This window comes from Tachypleus tridentatus, unplaced genomic scaffold, assembly GCF_004210375.1.
Source record: "Tachypleus tridentatus isolate NWPU-2018 unplaced genomic scaffold, ASM421037v1 Hic_cluster_2, whole genome shotgun sequence".
Taxonomy (NCBI): Eukaryota; Metazoa; Arthropoda; class Merostomata; order Xiphosura; family Limulidae; genus Tachypleus; species Tachypleus tridentatus.
In genome coordinates, this window is record NW_027467782.1 from 43,848,119 (window position 1) to 43,870,661 (window position 22,543).

The window sequence follows — 22,543 nt, forward strand, 5'->3', positions numbered from 1 at the left end:
ATAGTATGTAAGTTTAAAGATTTTACTTTCAGAAAGCAATATTTAAAACAGAAAAACTAGAATTTTCTTGTGTAAGAATTGCAACATTTTCTCTCAATGCCTTTTCTTCTTTAATTTATTTACCACCTCTCAAGAAGTAAAAAATAAAATTTAATGTAAATCACTTATTATAATATAATTTTGCTTATGCATACTATAATTTTTCATAGCCTTTGATATTACTTGGTTCCAGAGACATGAAATCAAATCCATCTTGCCACACCCACCTGTGACGTCCTCTTTATTAGAAATTACCAAAAAGTGTTAGAGCCACTCAGTACGGTGTTACTGAAAACCAATAGAAAGCCATGGTTTTCATCTGTGATTTATCGTATTGCAATGTTTCCTGTAAATATAATTCCATATTTTACTTTCAATTCAACCTTGATTGCCATGGGAAATGCAATGTGTAAAATAGGAATATCTTTAGTTTAGTTAGGTTAAATTAAGTAAAATAAGTAACACTGTTACTACTAATAATAATAGGCCTGGTATGGCCAGGTGGATTAAAGTGTTTGACTCGTAATCTGAGGGTTGCAAGTTTGAATCCCTGTCACATCAAACATGCTCACCATTTCAATTGATAGGACATTATAATGTGATGGTCAATCCCACTATTCGTTGATAAAAGAGTAGCCCAAGAGTTGGCAGTGGATGGTGATGACTAGCTGCCTTCCCTCTTGTCTTGCACTGCTAAATTAGGAACAGCTAGTGCAGATAGCCCTTGTATAGCTTTGCATGAAATTCTAAACAAAAATAAACTTAAAAAAGGTAGTATTGTGATGAAGTATCACAAACAAACAAAAACTAATAATAATATTTTAAAACATGTTCAAGAGTAGCTCATGCATAATGGAATTCAAAAGCATAACAAGAGCTGCATATTTGTCACATGATTTACCATTTATTAAGGCATGAATAGTAATTAGTCAGGGGTTATAAAGGCAATAAAACAATAAAATTTAACAATGTATGTACATTCACATAATATTATGATCAGAAAACTATTTAGTATAAATATAAGTTGTTTAATATCATAATTTGAAGTCCTATTTCTTTACTGCTTCAGGGGTTACACCAGTAACAAGGCTTCAGGTTCAGATATTACACAAAAAAGTTTGTGATTTTTGAGACTAAAGAAAAAGTATTTTTAATCTAAACATGGAAATGAACACTCAGACTAGTCTGCAGAAATTCTCTATTTATACATATGTAAGTATTCACAGATAAAGTTTTAGTAAAAATATTCCATTAAAAATATTATCTTTCGTGTGCAAAAAATTTGTGTTTACTTAAAGCCTGTCAAAATGATATGAATACATTGTAATACTATAACAAGCACAAAATAATTACGAATACATTGTAATACTATAACAAGCACAGAATAGTTATGAACACATTGTAATACTATAACAAGCACAGAATAGTTACGAACACATTGTAATACTATAACAAGCACAGAATAATTATGAATACATTGTAATACTATAACAAGCACAGAATAATTACGAATACATTGTAATACTATAACAAGCACAGAATAATTACAAATATATTGTAATACTATAACAAGCACAGAATAATTACGAATGCATTGTAATACTATAACAAGCACAGAATAATTACGAATGCATTGTAATACTATAACAAGCACAGAATAATTACGAATGCATTGTAATACTATAACAAGCACAGAATAATTATGAATACATTGTAATACTATAACAAGCACAGAATAATTATGAATACATTGTAATACTATAACAAGCACAGAATAATTATGAATACATTGTAACACTATAACAAGCACAGAATAATTATGAACACATTGTAATACTATAACAAGCACAGAATAATTATGAACACATTGTAATACTATAACAAGCACAGAATAATTATGAACACATTGTAATACTATAACAAGCACAGAATAATTATGAATACATTGTAATACTATAACAAGCACAGAATAATTATGAACACATTGTAATACTATAACAAGCACAGAATAATTATGAACACATTGTAATACTATAACAAGCACAGAATAATTATGAACACATTGTAATACTATAACAAGCACAGAATAATTATGAATACATTGTAATACTATAACAAGCACAGAATAATTATGAATACATTGTAATACTATAACAAGCACAGAATAATTATGAACACATTGTAATACTATAACAAGCACAGAATAATTATGAACACATTGTAATACTATAACAAGCACAGAATAATTATGAACACATTGTAATACTACAACAAGCACAGAATAATTATGAACACATTGTAATACTATAACAAGCACAGAATAATTATGAACACATTGTAATACTATAACAAGCACAGAATAATTATGAACACATTGTAATACTACAACAAGCACAGAATAATTACGAACACATTGACACATTGTAATACTATAACAAGCACAGAATAATTATGAACACATTGTAATACTATAACAAGCACAGAATAATTATGAACACATTGTAATACTACAACAAGCACAGAATAATTACGAATACATTGTAATACTATAACAAGCACAGAATAATTATGAACACATTGTAATACTACAACAAGCACAGAATAATTATGAACACATTGTAATACTATAACAAGCACAGAATAATTATGAACACAATGTAATACTATAACAAGCACAGAATAATTATGAACACATTGTAACACTATAACAAGCACAGAATAATTACGAATACATTGTAATACTATAACAAGCACAGAATAATTACGAATACATTGTAATACTATAACAAGCACAGAATAATTACGAATACACTGTAATACTATAACAAGCACAGAATAATTATGAATACATTGTAATACTATAACAAGCACAGAATAATTGTTAGGTCAGTTCTTGGGATTGAGCCTGTCGTGAGAAAGTTAAACTATGAAGAATCAATCAAAGTGTTTCATGTCAGTCACACACATTCTTTAACGTTTTAGGTTTGAAACATTATTTTTTTTGGACCATTTAGTCCTGGACAAGTTATTAATGTTCTCGCTTACTAACTTATACCTTATTGTACTTTTCAGTCTTGTGTCCTTTCTGAGATATTTCACAAAGTGATATAACAGTAATTTTGAAAGTGTTTTTCTACATTTCCTTCTGGTGTAGAACAGGAGGGTGTTTGTTTGAATTCTCTTTACAGTTAGCTATAATTGTGGTAGGGAACCAGTTCGTTAACACCTTGGTGGAAATGGGTGTTCCGTAAGTTTTTCAGTTAAAATAGATATTTATTGTAATAATTTTATGTAAGAACATTTTCTATGACAGTTGGCTCATTTTGAGACATAAGAACTGTGCTGTAGTTTTTTTTTTTAAAGTGATTTTGATGTTTTCAAGATTCAGTTTATTAATGTTCAGTCAAACATGTTGTAAGTCATGTTTCGTCTGATAAGATATAATTTGGCATTAGCACTCCCAAGTAAATACAGTACTAACTCTACTGTTAATAAACTTAATACAGTTTTACTACTGTTACCTTGTACGTTAAAACACGCAATTACTTACTTTAACTGATAGTAAAAGACTTAGGTCATCGAAAGACTTTCCAAAAAGTTTCATGTTGAATTCACCAAACCTCTGTCATGTCTCTAATATTGATTGTTAGGTGACGAATTAGTGAAAAAAATTACCATAAATTATCATAAAAATAAATGAAAAGCGATACGTCCAACATTTGTTTTGTTTGTTACACTTTCTCTTTCCTCCTATAACATTTTTTTCAGTAATACTGTGAGATTCCTGATCTCAAAATCAATTTTAAAGTTTTAAAGATCCATTTTATACAGACTAGTTAAATCCAGTTTCTGGAGTCCTCCAATAAGTTTTGTGTATTTGAACTGTATCTAGTTACCTCAAACTTAACACTGCATCTTACCTCTTATCTTATCTTATCTTATCTTATCATAAATGTGATAGTACCTTTGGATATGTTCACTAGTATAAATCCAACTTTTTACAATACTCGGGCATGGCCATGTGGTTAAGGCACTCGACTCGTAATCCGAGGGTCTTGGGCTCAAATCCCCGTCACGCCAAACGTTCGCCCTTTCAGCCACTATAATGAGGCAGTCAATCCCATTATTTGCTGGTAAAAGAGTAGCCCAAGGTAGTGATTACTATCTGTCTTCCGTCTTCTCTAACACTATTAAATTAAGGACACATAACCCTCATGTAGCTTTGCGCGAAATTCAAAATAAACAAAAACTTCACACCAGCTTGTAGCGTTTTCAAATAGTTGTAGTAATAACTAGAAATCCTAAATTAGCCGAGAATTTAAGGGATGAAAGGTATCAAAATGTATATTAACACAATTATGGACTTCTATTCAATATAATTTGGTCAAAAAATTACAAAATAATATCGCAAAAGTCAATTGGACGCAAGTAATAAAGTTAATGTATGAAGAAATTAATGTGAAAGTAGCAAACTAAAGTTGCCATATTTAGGTGAACTTTATGTAGGTATACATGAGTTTTAAAACAATAAAACCTATTGATTAGGAGAAGCTATGTTGCTACTAACTATTTGTCCAATAAGATATCAAAAGCATATTTTTAATCTTAAGTATAAGTATAAGTATTTTAACTCAGTTTTATACAAAAATGTGCTGAAAAATTCATCTGCTTCCTTACAAACACAATCCTAAATTTCAGAATAATGTAAATGTATCAATAATGTAAGTTGTTTAACACTAAAAATGTCACTTTGAGGTTGTTTTCAAGCTGAACATCTATTATGATGGTTGTTAAATGATTTAATATAAAGTTCTAACAACAATTGGAACCCAGCTTCAAATCTCAAAGCTTATTTTAACATAACAAGTGTGAACGTGTAAATGTTAATGCAAGTACTAATTATCTGGTGTTCAGATACAATAAACTAGCTAATATTTTCTCAAAATGTATTCCACAAAGATACTCATATCTACACACACTATGTTGTTTGTAAGTCTGTCTATGAGATTTGCATGCAACTTCCTCCTTCCAATCCTTATGGAAACAAGATGACCAAAGAAGGTTTATTCTAAGACAACTGGTAGGAAGCCAAGTCTTGAATACAAGACCTTTTAGTCCATATATGGAACAGGCACAGCTGTGACAGCACCAAAGCACGTGGACTTGGCTGACGTGTCAGTGAGCTCATTTCCACAAGTACTGTCATGGCCAGTTATCCAAACAAAACTGTATGTTAGTGGAAGATGAAGAAGATGGGCCAGTTGTTGCTGTTTAATATTGACAAGAACAGGATGGAATTTAATGTGATTCCAGAGCTAGAATCACTGCAAATAGTACAATCATTGTACTATTGTACTATGTCATCCAGGGCAAGGTAAATGGCATGCAACTTGGCAGCAAATAACAAAGCAAACACAGAGTCACAACAAACTGGCACAGTCCACAGAATTGCCTAATTTTTGAACCATTTGTGTAAATAGAAATAGAAGAATGGTTCAAAACATGGTCAGCAAATAAAAGACAGTACCTTCTAATCAGGAATATCTACCATCCTCAGATGGCTCAAAGAAAGGTCACAGGTGTGGATGGTAATAAGCCATGGTGGGATAATGCTGATCAGTGGAGATAGCAATATCATCCAATGGCATGCCCAATTCAATCAACTGTCCCTGCAGACAAAAGCCTAAAGGAAAAATGACAGACTATCTATTCAGAAAGAGCAAATGGTGGAGGTTAAGAACAGGTTCGTAGGATTTGGTGTACAAGCTTTGGACTGAATAAGTGAGAAAACCCCCATGCAAAGCCAAAGCCCCAGATGGTGAATGGGGTACAGCATCTTCAAAGGTGAGGTCCTGGCAGAATCATAAACTCATTGTCAAATTTGGATCAAATGCAAGTACCTTGAGCACAGAACATTGAACCACTCGCTTAGAGGTGGAAGAGAGGACACAAAAGATGTTTAGTGCCCTCACACACTTCATACATAGCTGTTTGATGTGATGAATGAAAGAAAGCTTACGGTGAAAAATAAACCCCACGAATTTTGCCTTAAGGACCATGGGAAGAACAACATTACCAAGAGGGAGCTCAAGATCAAAGAAGACAAAAACAAGGTGTTCTCTCATTGTTGAAGTCTTCTGTGATCGTCAGTGTTTTAAGTCCAATCAGGTGGTCCAAGATGGTTGGACTTAAAACTATAGAAAAATGGCCCTGTAAATATTATGGACAATATATGTTGGTCTTGGAGGGTATATTTATTCCATAAATTGTTTTGGGTGAATCTAAGATTAACTGATTATTTATGAGACACTATTATCAGTTCTATACAGTTAAACTACTTTGCTTGAAACTTAAAGTTATCAGGATACCAAACAATTCCACAACATTAAATGGGTGTTATAATGAAAGATTTTGTTACTTGACTTTGCACAATTGCCTTTCATAAGTTTAGAACTTCTGAGTCAAAAGTATGAAACTACTATCATGATAAAGTATCCAATCAATTGTATTTGTGTCCATCACACTTCACAGCTCGTCAAATCACCATGCCACTGAATTACTATTAATATTACGTATTAACGTTATTCATTTACTCATATTATTGTTAATATAGTATCACCACCACTGGGATTCTTCACCAACCTAATTCAAATTATCTTAAGTCTTGGTGACCTTGCATGGCCAGGTGGGTTTAGGCATTTCGACTCGTAATCAGAGGGTCGCGGTATCGAATCCCCGTCGCACCAAACATGCTCGCCCATTTCGCCGTGGGGGCGTTATAAGGTTACGGTCAATCTCACTGTTCGTTGGTAAAGAGAAGCCCATGTCTTACTGAATCACTATGTCAAGTTTGGTGCTCTTTTATCAATAAATGTGGAAACGTTTAATGAACATATGCACACGTATAGTGACGTTTATTTAAATAGAAGATGAAGGTTCCAACTCACCCCTCAAGCCATCGTACGTCACTCTGTCAAGTATTTTGTTGATTGGTTACGAAATGAGGAAACGTGGAAAGAAAAGTTATTCAATGATAGTTATTGTCGTTTATTGATAAAACAATGTATTACGTAGCAATAATTAAAAAGTAATGCTTAGATATGAAAATGTGTACACATTTATGAAATATAGTTACTACATGACAAGTTAATGAACTATAGCAAGTAAAATAATGAGATTTTGAGAAATAAAAATCTCAGGTAAAATAAGTAGAGCTTGATATTTTTCCATGTTTCCTGAAGGAATAAAGACTATACGTTTGAGTATTGGTGGAATTAGACACAGGATTCCAGTTGAAACGCTCTCCAAATGTAAACTAGGCAGTTTACTTACCACTCCAGCACGTGAACAACATTGGTATCTTCCTGAAGATAAGAAATATCAGTTTCAAGGATGTGGGACCATATTCCCTTTTTTACTCATTATATAAAGACATTTAATTATTCCTGAAGACGATCAGAGTATTAATACATTCATACAAGGAATTACATGTTATGAAACTGAACCAGCAGAAGTTCTTTTATCACCAAAGCTTCTTCAAGATCAAAAAGAGCGTGAGGATGATTTCATCAGCTGCATTGATAAAACATTAGTGTTTCAGACGGAATTTACTGATCGTGAATATTTAATGACGATTCACGGCTCAAAGAAAAGTTTGATGGAAACTTTACCAAAAGTGAAACCAAAGGCTGACAAACACTTTAAACATCTTGGATGGAAGGTGTCCACGTGTTTTAAAAAAATATAAGTTTGTAAAGACAATATAAAATTGTCTTCTGTTTCAATCTGTGTCAAAACTAGGATACACCGTCACGTGTTCTTCTGAGTGGCGCAATAAATCAACTGAAAATCTCACTACCCAATGGTTACTTCATAGACAACGCATCATCCGGGAAGAACAACCAAGGCCAAACATGACTACAATTAAAATGCAGTTCATCGTATTATAAAGAGATTGAAATTTTGGAAAACATAAGAAGTCCATTTTTAATTTGAATTAGACTTATTAGTTACTACTTTCAACTTCATGTGTACTAATATTAACCAAATTAATAGTTTTTGCTCATATTAGTTGAGAACAGTACAATTTCCATGACTACTTCCTTGAAGTTCATAGCTTTATGTGGAAAATTTATTTTGATGTTAAAATCACTAATTGAATAAACGTTTAAAAACAAAATTATGTAAAATTTAAATAAAGAAACAGTTACGTAATTCTGCTATTCCTCATTCTATGTTGGTGTCATGTCTTTTTTGTATCTGTAGCTCAAATAAAGATTCTTTTAAAAAAACACGTGTGTGTGTGTGTTTCTTATAGTAAAGCCACATCGGCTATCTGCTGAGCTCACCCAGGGAAATCGAACCCTTGTCTTTTTCAGTAATATTGTGACGTACTGAAAAGGTATGTTTTAATAGATGATTCAGATTTAGATTGTGAAAGTATGATTTATAATAAGTACAAAAATACACATTGAAACTTACACAGATTATTTCTTTTCATTTGATCTACAGTATCGCTTTACAAATAGTAATAGTAACGATCTTACATGGAAACACCACAGTTTAGTGGGTACGTTTATTTAAATTATTTCTTAGTTATTCTTGGCGTTAGAAATTACTTTTCTGTCGTATGGAATGTACACATTATTTTCTTTCTATCAGCATAGCAAATTTAAATGCCTATTAAACAGACATATCAAATACGAATATAAAGTCAAAGTGTTATTTAAGAGACGATTGGAGATTCTAGTTTTAGTTAAGTGAAACGTTAAAGCCATGAAATGTTAGCAGGTACTCTTTTCTTATGTTAAAAATACTGCTTCCAAAGTCGAAGCACACTATGGAAATAAAACCCTTGTATTTAAATAAACAATAACTATTTTAGATAAATTCTTTCTGACACAAATTTTAGGTTTATATTCACAGAAACATTTACTTGAAAAAAATGTAATTACATTATTTTGAAAGTTACGTAAATCTTATCCTGCTATTCCTCATTCTATGTTGATGTAAAATAGTTGAGAGTTCTAGATTATGAACTGTCTGAGAAATATAAGATCAGAAAGTAAATATCGTTATCTTCCACGGTTTATGAGCCCTGTTCCTGGTTACCTATTTATAATTGATTTTGAGGAATTCAAAACTTTGTTGGTACGTTGACTGTTTAATATGAACTGAAGCAAAATTTCCAAGAATGGATTCAATTGCGTTTCACTTTTATCTTTTGTTTTATATTTAAGCATAAAGATCTATATGTGTGCTCTGCTCACCACAGGTATCAAAACCAGGGTTCTAGCAGTGTCAATACGCAGCACAACTATGTGTCGATAGTGGTCTTTATCTTTCATCTGTTATACCTATTTTCATTGGTGCTGGTCTTGTTTGATGTTTTTAGCTCATAAAAGACTTTCTTCCAACAAAATTGTTAACCATTGGTCCTGTGAGTAGTTAGTTAATTTGTTTGTTGTTAAGTAGAAACATATTACACAGGAGACTGTGTAGGATCTATGAACAGACATTTAGAACAACATTTTCATTTGTAAATAACAGATAAATACTACACGAGAGAGTTAAAACATGTAAATACAAAAGTGGTCAAAACAGTTTAAAAATGGAGAACGTTATTGTACGTCAGTCAAATGAATTCTGTAACAAAAAATATCAATGTTTGTTGAATGTGTTGACCACTGTAATTATTGAGCATATGAAACCCTTTTTTACAACGAGACTTTTAAAACCTCATGGTTTTTCGTGATGTCTACCAATTTACTCTAAAAAGAGGCATATTTTCAACGTTAAACCTAAGTTTCAGTTGAATAATTTCGAAACTTTCGTCGGGACAAATTTATTTAAGAAATAGTTTTGTTTAAATGAAAGTTAGTTTATTCATGAGTATTGATTTTGATATTCAGTGAAAGATTAATCTTACCGTTTATTAGGTAACTATAGTTGTCAAGTATTTCGTAGTATTATTGTATTGTGTTTAAAGTTTTTATGGACACAAGCCATTTCCCACATCTTTGGTAACGTCTTGGGCTCCACATTGACCACGAAGAAAAACTACTTATGTACAACATGTCCGCCAAAGAGTTCGAAACACTGTCAAGAATCGACCTTAAAGAAGAGAATGATTTCTTGAAACACACAAAAAGGTTGAGAACCACTGCAATAACAGTTCTGTGAGCCACTTTTACTCACCAGCTCTCCTTTTCTCTGACATTAAAATTTATCCATCACGTTTCGGATTTACTAGTATACATTTATTTAAGTTTAATAAACGTAACGTACATTTGTAAATGTGTATGCGCATGTCCCAAATGTTTCTAAATATTTAGATTTTCGAGCATAAGAATCAACAATGTATGACGTGTGTAATAATCAGTGATTGACAGTATTGTTGTCTACCAAACTTTTTAGAAACTATGAGCTATAAAAAGCTATCGCAAAAACGTGGGAAAAAAATAGTATGTTGATTGGTGGAGCATAAATCAACAATTGTTGTCTACCGAACTTTCTAGAAACTATGAGCTATAAAAGCTATTGCAAAAGCGCGGGAAAAAATAGTATGTTGTTTGGTCGCTAGAGTCAGTACACTATAAGCTTCGTAAGCTGTAATGTGATCAACGTCATAAAACCACAGAATTGTACCAGGAATATTTATAAATTTCGAACATTACAATCCATTTAACATAAGTGAATTAACTTATGACGTTAGTATTTCTTAGAGGACATTAAATATCTTCGTCGGTAAAAGTTACCTTGTAAGTGGTGCAAGGACAGCTAAGAATAAAGGGCAAGTTAACTTGAGCAAGGTATAACAACATCAAGTCAGAATTAATTCGCTAATTGTGGACCTGGATCATCGATACAATATTCAATTCTGAACCAAAGAGAGACTAAATTATTTGGGAGTTTGTAAAATTTATATAAATAAATCATTTATTTGTAACAACCATTGTCATAAATTGTAATGATGTTTGTTTGTTTTAGAATTTCGCACAAAGCTACCTGAGGGCTATCTGTGCTAGCCGTCCCTAATTTAGCAGTGTAAGACCAGAGGGAAGGCAGCTAGTCATCATCACTCACTGCCAACTCTTGGGTTACTCTTTTTACCAACGAATAGTGGGATTGATCGTGACATTATAACGCCCCCATGGCTGAAAGGGTGAGCATGTTTGGCGCAACGGGGATGCGATCCTCAGGTTACAAGTCGCACGCCTTAACGCGCTTGGCCATGCCGAGTCTAATGTTGTTTGTGTATTAAAGTTTTAAGGTTTTGTATTTGATATATTTTATTGCAGAAAGGTTAAAAAAATGAATTAGTTGATCCAGTATTACAAAATCTCTTATGAAAGTAGTCCACAAAGTCCATGGGAGGTTTATTTTTGAAAGACATCTTTTTTGTGATGTTGTGATAATAATGATAACTCAAAGTAGAAGACTGAGAGTTAACCTCCAGGTTAAAATGCAAATGAACAAATATTTATAAAACAAATTATCTATTAAAAATTATGACTTTTAGTGTGCAACAGTCTTGTAATGTTTAGTAAAAATCTACCAAGTTGTGTGAATATACACTTAATATATTAGAAGTTGCCATTATGAAACATTTACCATGGAAAAATAATCTTATATCAATATATATTAAAAGTTACAAGTTTAGATTATAATGTTTTAATGAGATTCCTTGACTGTTTTCAGATTATCTTTTTAGAGTTACCTATACACACATTAACTTTCACCTTGTGCAGTCCAAATTATGTGTACATGTAATTTTTCATGTATCAAAACATATTTCCAACTTCTGCAGTGTTCATTTTGTGATATACTGTTAACAAGATATTAATAATTTCACACATATAGACAGAAGTACTGAGTCAGTTTGTTTTGTTTCTTTCAGGAAAATCTTCTCTTAGATGAAGAACAGAACTTGAAACAAACAGATTTTGGTTTATTATATTTGAATATTATAGAAAATTTGAATATTAGTAAGAAAATAAACATTTTATTAATATTGTAAATACTTCTAAGTATCAAACATTGTACTGTCAGTACAAATATTTAATACTAAATATTAAGTTATTTGTTAGACCTCAACCATGAAGCAAGAACATCATAATTCATGGTTTAATTACAAGTATTAAACTAACAAGATTAAAATAATAAAACTTTAGAAAAATGGTTCTGTAAGTATTATAGACAATATATGTTATTCATTTACTCAGATTATTGTTAATGTAGTATCACTACCACTGGGATTCTTAACCAACCTAATTCAAATTATCTTAAGTCTTACTCTTACTTAGTGGCCCTGCATGGCCAGATGGGTTAAGGCCCGCATAATCTGAGGGTCGTGGGTTCAGAACCCCGTAGCACCAAACATTCTCGCCCTTTGAGCCGTGGGGGCGTTATGAGGTTACAGTCAATCTCACTATTCGTTGGTGAAAGATAAGCCCAAGAGTTGGCGGTTGGTGGTGATCACTAGTTGCCTTCCCTCTAGTCTTACACTGCTAAAGTGGGGCGACGAGCGCATAGCCCTCGAGTAGCTTAGCGAAATTCAAAACAAACAAACTTAATGATTACTACATTTTATCACATTATTACAACTTCCTTCGCGCATTATTACTAATAACTTACAATATGTACATTCACAACTTAAAATTATAATTAAATCTAAGCCTGGTTACAAGAGGCCTACATATACATAACAAGTTGGTGTGTCACTTAAGTTTCCAGATTGCTAAATTTGGCTCGAAATCGAATAAGACATCCAATTTCATTCAGTTCGAATCGGATTCTGAGTTATAATCTATATTTTCTTCAAAGTTTAAGTGTTAAATATGTCCGCATAATGAAGATATTCTAGTAATAGCAGATTAATAATATATTATTGTGGTGATTTATAAAAAAATAATTAACAAGAATCAAATGATTAACGCTAATTACAAATTTCAATGACTACACTTACAAATAAACCTTGTTACTAAGCTTTCAATTACTACATTCGTTCGTTCGCTCTAAGTGGGTATTTGGGTATTGATGTGAAATACCCAGAAAGGTCAGGTGCCTCTTCCTCCTTCCCGAACGTTGATGACGTTCAGGGTTTGTTAGTTGTTATAGCTTTGGGCTAGGCTGATAGAGTGTAACACCGTACTCGGGCCCGCTTCAGGACACAGTCTATGCATGGACACGAAAAGAGATTTTTTAAATATTTTTTCTTTCTTTTTGTTTGATTTCATTTAAATATATTCTTTTTATATGTTACTTTTCTCATAGAGAAAACGATACTGCTATTTGTCGTAACAATAAAATAAAATAAATATAATAAAAATATAAGAGAATTATAAAAGAAAATTATGAAACAATAATGGAAAACGATAATTAAGTGTCTTGTGCGTAGGCCCCCCAGTGGCTCAGCGGTATGTCTGCGGACTTACACGCTAAAATCCGGGTTTCGATACTCGTGGTGGGCAGAGCACAGATAGCTCATTGTGTAGCTTTGTGCTTAATTCAAAACAACTAGTGCGTAGTGGTCAGCTTGTGTAACATTCCTTAAATACATGTCAAAATGGGAGAGGTATTTAAGACTATTTACATCATGTACGTGGTATCTGTCGAGATCACACATTAAGTTATTCTTAGGTCAATCTTATTATGGCCTAGCTCGTTAAGGCGTGCGACTTGTAATCTGAGGGTCGCGGGTTCGCGACAAACATGCTCGCCCTCCCAGCCGTGGGGGCATTATAATTGTACGATCAATCCCACTATTCGTTGGTAAAAGAGTAGCCCAAGAGTTGGCGGTGGGTGGTGATGACTAGCTGCCTTCCCTCTAGTCTTACACTACTAAATTAGGGACGGCTAGCATTGATAGCCCTCGAGTAACTTTGTGCGAAATTCAAAAAAGCAAACAAATTTCTTATTTGTGTGTAGATGAAAACAGAAATTTTAAGCTAGAGTGGGCGGAATATTTTACATTCACCGTTAAAGGAGGTAAATCTTTATATATTACCTGCAACGTGTTACTCAGTCATTACAAAGCCAGTAACTTGAAACACCACTGTGAAAAAAATCACAAAAACGTATCGTCTGATTATCCACCTAAATCATAATTACAGATAAAACAAGTTAACTGTGTTAAAATCATCAATAAATAGCCAGCAGACACTGTTTACAATGTTCAGTAAGGAAGTTGATACAACGACTGAAGCTAGTTCTGTTATATCACGAAATATTTCTCGTACTAAACGCCCATATTATCATGGTGAATTTGTTAACAAGAATATAGCTGAAGTTACTGCAGTGTCACATCCAAATAACACAAAACTTCAGTGATTAACAGCACAACCAGTAGCTTCACGCCACACTAAAGAGAGACGTATCTCCCAGATCAGCACTGAAGTCGCACGCAAAATGCAAAATGATTTAAAGAATTCTTTTGTATTCAGCTTAGCCCTTGACGATTCTACAGACATACAAGACAACTCACAACTGGCGGTATTTATTCGTTATGTTTCCTCTGATGTAACTGTGAAAAAAATGTTGGACTTCTGGCACTGAAAAAAACAACTCGTGGTGTTGACATTAAATATGCGTTTGACAGAACAAATACTGATATTCCACTGGTAAACTCGTCAGTGTGCAACAGATGCTAGCACCTGCAATGGTGGGGAAAAATGAAGGATTAATTGCACTTATTAAAAGTGATCCCAGCTTTACAGAGTTTCTCCTTGTTCACTGTATTATTCATTGTGAACATCTGGCAGCCAGGTACTTCAAGCATGATATATTGCTTGATTTCTAACCAATACAAACTGAGAAAGACAACAATAAAATGTAAGCATAATATTATTGAATATTTGCATATAGTAACTAAGGAGACGAAATCTTAAAGTAAGCATCGAACTGTGCGAAGAAAGAACTAAATTTTATAGTCAAAAGTTTCACCTTGCATTTCATGGGTACTTCGACCAGTACAATTTGTAGGTACAACATTTATAAACAAAATTTCCAAAGGTAATAAAATTGTAATTAAAATTTGTAAAAATATTTATTATAAGGTTCAAAGTTTCGCCGGTTCAGTAAACACTGTAGGATAGTGGTTCCCAACCAAATAACATATTTTTTGTTGGCCATGTAAAACCGGTTTATGCAAATTTTAGTTTGTTGTAATATTTTTTCTTTTCCAAATGTTTCGTTTTTTGTTTATATATCATTACAACTAATTATAAAATTTTGTTTTGACCACCTTCACCTTTATTCTTAAATAAATAATTACTGTTAGGTGTTCTGAGAAAATATTAAAATTTTTAGAGGTGTGGGCCAAAAAAAAGGTTGGGAACCATTGTTGTAGGATCTGAGGTCGCAGGTGTTCAGTGCTACTGCTCATCCATTTTATGTATGTCGAATTTCGCAGTATATGTGTATGAAGGTGTTATTTGTGCACTTGCTTATAAAATTTACTGTTCTCTTGTTATAAAGTTGTCAAGTTTTGAATGTGGTGTTAAATTTACCTTAGTTTAGACAATAACACAAATGCAGTAGGCCTAACTACGTATTTGCCTACAAAACTACGCTATTTCGGCTACCGTACATTACTGTATAATGTATACATGCATATTACTATTTATTCATTAATGTTTACATTTTGTTGTATTTCTTAAAACATAGAAAGTAAATGAGAAATACGTTAATTTCAAGGGCTCCATGAATTATAGTTTAACACTCCTACGAAAATTGGGCCCTAATAGGCCCCAGAGCAACTTGAAAGGTTATTATTATTAATAATAATTTAATATTTAAAATGAAATTGCCATTAACTGACCCTATCCCTTTATATTTTAAGGAGCAATAATATTTTGACTTTTCAGACATTTGCGAAATAATATTTAATTTTTTTTTAAACATCCACTATGGTATTTTTGGGGCCTATTAGGCCCCAGATCAAAAAACATAAAAATGACTTTATTTATTTCCTAAATAATTCTAGAACAGGCCTGGGCAACCGAAAGAAGCAAATTATGGTAAAAATATATTAATTTTACAACTTATTTTCAAAAAATGGATATTTAGGATAATAACTCTACTCCAACAATAATTTTAGACGGTCCTGATTATTGCCTAGTTTGCTCACGCCTGTTCTAGAACATTCTAGAAACTTTACAGAAGTATTTAGAATAATCTAGAATATTCTAGAAGAATCTACAAATCCTATATATACAGGAGCTGAAATCTTCAAACCGTGTCAAAAATGATATTTCTTGATAAGCTGTACATTTACTGACAAAACCATCCGACGATGAAAGTGAACATGATAATTTCGAAGACTACTCTGAAAGTTATGATGATCCTTCTGAAGCCGAAAATGATGAACAAATCGCTCCGTACCCTTCTGAAAGTGAAGAAAGTAATCAAGAAGATCTTACTACGATGCCAGTGAACGAACTTTTGTCCAAAGATAAGAATTTTAGTTATTCAACAACACCTTCAAGGATCAACAGGAGAACCGCAGCTCTCAATATATTCAATGGGAACCCAGGCATTACAAGGCAAGCTGCTCCAAGAGTCTCTACACCATTCGAAACATTCAACATTTTCATTTCTGATAATATGATGGAACAGATCATTCACTCAACAAACACCGTCATGAAAGAACCAATTTTTGAAGAAGACCTCTGGAAATGGATCGCAGCTAATCTTTTCCTTGGAATAAGCAAATCCAAAATGCATCGATAGACGAAATGTTTTCAACCGAATTCGGTTTGCCATTTTTTGCGAAAACTGATTACACAAGACAAATTCAAAAAAATGAGCTCAAAAAATCAGATTTGACATCCACTCAAAAAAAAAATAGAGAAATCAAAGATGCCGCCATCTCTGGAGTCTGGAATTTTTCATTGAAAATTGCAAAACAGTTACAACCCAAGCGAATACCTGACAGTGGATGAACAACTATGTAACGGAAATCAAGAACCTTCCTGCCTCCTGAAATAAATGCAAAATCTAGAGAGTTATCACCAAAGTTTTTCTACCATGACGACATCACTCTTCTCAGGCACTCAGACAAACCAGGAAAATATGTGCTACTACTGAGTTCTCAGCATCAGTCTGGTGAAGTAGAAGAGAATGGAAAGCCCGAAATCGTCAATCTTTACAATGCAACGAAGGCAGGTGTCGACCCTCTCGATCAACTGGTGAGATATCATACAACAAAGAGGCGATCAAAGCGCTGGTCAGTCTGCATATTCTATAACATTCTAGATCTTGCTGCGTACAATGCTTTCGTTCTATACTCGACAAAACATCCAGAATTTCTTCGTCAACATAAATCAAGAGCCAGAAGAGAATTTATACGGCAATTGGTGCTTGAAATCAAAGAAATTTACTGCAAAGATAATGACAAAACAACCTCATGTGAACCGCCTGCAAAGAGGGCAAAAAGAGGACGATGCCATTTGTGCGGCAGATCAAAAGATAGACAGTCGAAAATTGTTTGCTCAAATTGTAAAAAAAATGTTTGTCAGAGCCATTCTAAAGTTGTTTGTAATGAATGTTGCTAAATCACTGTGTTTCTATTGAAAATATATGGGCCTGATAGGCCCCAAAATCACTTTAGTGGATGTAAATATTTTTTTCGTAGGAGTGTTAAAAAACCACGAGTATCACCCAATCTTACACTTTGTTTTTATCACTGTTAGTAAACGTGTATATCTTTAAACTTTAAATGCTTGTTTCTTAGCAGAATCTATTTGTTTACTTTAATATAATCTTAAAATATTTGTGGTTCTCTCTATTTTTATATTTTATATAATACACGCATATAGTGAATATAAATAAATATATATAAAAGGTTAAAGTCGTATGTACAGAATAAATCTACAGACGATAAAAATCTTGTCACATTTAAGATCTTACACCGACAAATCATCATACACGTGATCGCGAAAAAAACCTTTTATTTATAATCTAGGTACAATTTCTTTATTAGATTTAAAGGATAAAATTTCGTTTTCATCACTCAACTTTGAATATCTTCTGAGTTTTCCCATTGCTACCGCTCAGTTATCAGTTTTATTTTTGTATCATTTCCTTCTCCCTGGCGTACGTCATTTCATAACAACAATTGATTCAAGAGTATAGTTACACTTGAAACCAATACAAACTGTGAAGAAAGGCAACAATAAAGTTAAACCACAAAATTACTGAGTATTTGCATATAGTAACTATGGAGACCAGACATTAAAATAATAGCCGACTTTGAGAAGAAATAACAAAATTTTATAGCAAAACATTACCAACCTCACATTCCACGGATATTTCGACCAGTACAATTTGTTGGTTTAAAGTTTTGTATGAATACTTTTATTGTATATTTACATAAGATGATTCTAAAAATCTCAATCAACTTCTTGAAATAAGAAGCAAAAGTCAGACAAGTAACATTCACTTTACTCTGCAACCTGTGAGAGGCTAAGCAATTAGGATTAACAAGTACTGGGCTGTTTTCGACAATGTCGAACTGAAAAATTTAGAAAAATTGGTCATTTTTTAAGATAAAAATACTATTTTTACAGTAATTAATGCAGTGGAAAACTGTTCTCATTGTGCGAAGCAAACATTATTTTTGGTCTATTAAGTGTGTTATCGTTTATTTAAAAATTAACAGTTTTTAACTCCTTTCCTTAAAACTATATTTAGATATTACATCAATAAAGATATAATAAAACCTTCAGATTTAGTTCTAGTGAAAGTCGGGTTCTTGTTATGAGGACAGTACTTTAAAATTCTGTTCTTTGATAAACAAAGGTTTGTCGTGCGTATCGTAGTTATTTTTATAATTGTCTGAATTTAGAATACCAAAGTGGGAATTTTTATAGATTGTTTTGTGTGGTGCCATTTAGTAGATAGTGAAACAATGTATTTGTTGTTTCGGTTACATAGATACAAATATGCACGCCATGTCCTTTAGATAATAGTTAAATTAGAAAATATAACGTAATTAATACTTTATATTGGATTTACTAAAAATTTTTTTTAAATGAAAGATAATGCTGCTTTTTGTTTTGAATTAATCACAATGGGCTATCTGTGCTCTGCCCACCACGGGTATCGAAACCCGGATTTTTGCGTGTAAATCAGCAGACATACCGCTGAGCCACTGGGGTCGATAATTCTGCAATGGTTAATAGATAGCCTGTACCATGTTGCTGTATTATTAATTAAACTGTGCTTTTAGTTCGTGATTTTAGTAAATTTAGGATAATTATATCTATATAACCCACAATAGCGACTTAATATACTGTGATGGTTTACTTGGTGTCGTCTCATTATCAGTCAAATGTCTACGATATTTTTATTTCTAAGTTCTCACAGGTATCTTTGAAATGTTTCGTTACGTTCGATGATAATGAATTAATAGGTATTAATAAGGATTTTAAATGTGCTTTTGTTGTAAAGAATAACCACCATTTTGATCAAGTAATTATTTTAGTTAAGAATAATAATGTTATTGTCGGACGATGTAACATAAATATTTTATTTAACGACAGTTCTTTTAAAATATTTCTTCAGAGCTTAAACGGTAAGGACGAACATTATGGATAAAATCACAAGAAGTAGAAAAGGCAAAGTTCTTTATTTTCGTCATAAAAATGTTACTCAATCGATAAAGAGTTATTTTATCTTTCATAAGAAGGTCCTTCAGGTGTCTGTATTGTGATTTGAAAGTGTAAACTAAATTAGGTACGTAGAGTCTACGTTGTGGAAGAGAGAACTGAAGACCTTTAGCTAGCACTGATTTACACTGATTATTTATGTTATAATTACACAGGTTAACAATCTGGTCGTCAGGATGAACCTAGGAATGAATGTTGTTAGTCAGTCAATTCATTCTCAAATTTTGGACATGTTCACACTGAACAATTTGTCTTCGTTCTATTAGTTCCACTTGTTCAGTACATCGGTGTAATCAACACTGGTATCAACGATTCTATGGTTAGTACAGAACACTGACTTTTTCAGTGAAATTTATGTTCTGTTGATGCTTTGTTTGAAATTCTTGATCCAACTCCACAAAACATGCTCACCCTTTATGATATGTGTGGGGGAAGGGAGAACATTGTTAGGGTCAGTCTCAATATTCGTTTGTGAAAGAGTGGTTAGTGGATGGTGATGACTAGGTACCTCTATTCTTTCACTGCTAAATTTCGGACGACTAGTGTAGATAGCCCTCGTGTAGCTTCAGCCCAATGTAAAACAAAACAATAGTATCTTCAGACAAATCTGATAATCTAACGACTTTTGAACATTTCGGTTTGGTTCTTTAAAAGTGGAGAAACTTTGATTAACGTTTCGAACAATGTTTCTGAACGAAAGCAAATTTCAAGGTTGATGATTAATAGTATAACTATATTGAAGATGAAGAAATAATACAACAGAAGGGAACAGAGACAAAGTTTTCAATATTTTACAGATTCCATCTTCAGTATTTAAAGCAAAAAAAAACAATTATTGATGACGAGAAACCCACTTCAGATAAAAATGTTTATCAGAATGGCTGGTATTGGTACTAACACTTGTATTGTATATAAGAATGTCTGGTATGGGTACTAACACTTGTATTGTATATGTGAATGTCTGGTATGGGTACTAACACATGTATTGTGTATCACAATGTCTGGTATGGGTACTAACACTTGTATATGTGAATGTCTGGTATGGGTACTAACACATGTATTGTGTATCACAATGGCTGCTATGGGTACTGACACTTTTATTGAGGAGAGAAAAACGATTCGACCTTCCTAGGTCATCCTCAGGTTAAGAAAGAGAGAGTTTGCAAGTGGCCGTTGTCGGACACATGTCTTAGGGACGAGGGTATAAACGTATACGGGAGTAACAGATACGGAAAGTTATTCAACCATTCGTGTAATAGAACGTGGTTATTTTACTGTCAAAACAATGGCAAACTGCTATCTGCAGTGTCGTGTATAGAAACAACATAAACCACGATAAGGTCTTCCCCCAATTTTAGTTAACCCATAGCTAGCGGAAAAGCCTAATTTAGACACTGAAATTTTTACTTGGGGCACTCAACCCTGTGACTAAGCATCGGGAATGTATTGTTTGTACTTACAAGACACTGCTGGACAGATCACAGCCAAAAGGAGCTTGCTTGATCGATATTCACAGGTGTCCGCGACACACGCTTCAAAACCACAGTCGTAATATTTGTCTGTCCATTCTGTCATTGTTAATTTGCTATGTTGTTTAATAGTATCACATACAAAGTAAGTTTTACTTTGCAGGTAACATGTTTACCAAACAAATGAAGACAACACGTACTACTCAGTGCACCTCTTTATTGAATCACTAAATGTCAGCACAAATATATATTATGTGTACTGAAAGTTTGCCAAATTTCATACAGATACACGAGTCGTATCGATACAGTCCTCTCGAGTTCTTCATGGTAAGTACTCGTACTGTTACTCTTTACCAACATATTTTAATATTTAGTGTTTGAATTAATTAAATACAGAAACAGACAAGGAAAGTTATTCAACCATTGATGAAACAAAACATGCTTATTGTACTGTCAAAACAAGGGTAAACAGCTATCTGCAGTGTCGTGTGTGGAAGCGTCATAAACCACGAGAAGGTCTCCCCGCCCTGGTACATCTGTAAAACATACATATCGTGTTGATTACTTTACTGATACCGCTCAACAACATGCATGCCTGGTTCACTAAATTACCCTGTACAACTAAACAAAACAGATACCTGGTTCACTAAATTACCCTGTACAACTGAACAAAACAGATACCTGGTTCACTAAATTACCCTCTACAACTGAACAAAACAGATATCTGGTTCACTAAATTCCCCTCTACAACTGAACAACACAGATACCTGGTTTACTAAATTACCCTGTAAAACTGAACATCATACATGCCCAGTTGACTACTTCACTGGTATATCTGAACAACATACAACATTAAATAACAATTATAAATCTGTACGAATAATTTTACTCAGATTTTCTTTGACTTTATAATTTTGTAATATTTATTTAGTGTAAGTCACAAAGATGTGAGAAACCAAAGTCTGACGAGATTCCCAGTATACAATTTACCTATTGTTTTAACTTCTTATCCCAAATCCTATTATTGTATTTGTTATCTAATTCTCATTTCTTGACATAGTAAATACTCAAGTCTCGTTTTTCGTACAATTTTCTTAGAGGTTTACTTTTTACAGACTTTTTATCTCACCCTTTTATGATGTTACAGAATTCGATATCAACACCAATCAGTGAAGACTGACTTTGAAAACAGCTGTGGACAATATCTGAATGTGATTGGACAGAGAACATTATGTACTACTTGTTTTATATATACTGTGAACAGTGGTGTCTGTCCATCAGTTCATCTGTCTCCTGTTTATAACGGCTTCACTTCTCATGTTGAGTGTGAAAAGCTATGGATGAAGTCAAAGTACAACATTAACT

The 22,543-nt window shown here is 32.9% G+C and overlaps 1 protein-coding gene and 1 long non-coding RNA gene across 12 annotated transcripts in view; one reads left to right on the forward strand and one right to left on the reverse strand.

Annotated features, from left to right (window-relative positions):
* LOC143243070 (uncharacterized) overlaps window positions 1-22,543 on the forward strand; it is a 698,461-nt gene that overhangs the window by 104,197 nt on the left and 571,721 nt on the right. The gene's annotated exons all lie outside the window — the stretch shown is intronic.
* LOC143243074 (uncharacterized) lies at window positions 217-10,331 on the reverse strand. 2 transcript variants are annotated; one of them, XR_013023852.1, is made up of 3 exons: window positions 9,968-10,331; window positions 4,004-4,169; window positions 217-385 (listed from the first exon to the last, which is right to left on the reverse strand). It is a non-coding gene; the product is annotated as an uncharacterized LOC143243074 (long non-coding RNA). The 2 variants fall into 2 exon arrangements; XR_013023853.1 differs by lacking the exon at window positions 217-385 and adding an exon at window positions 632-785.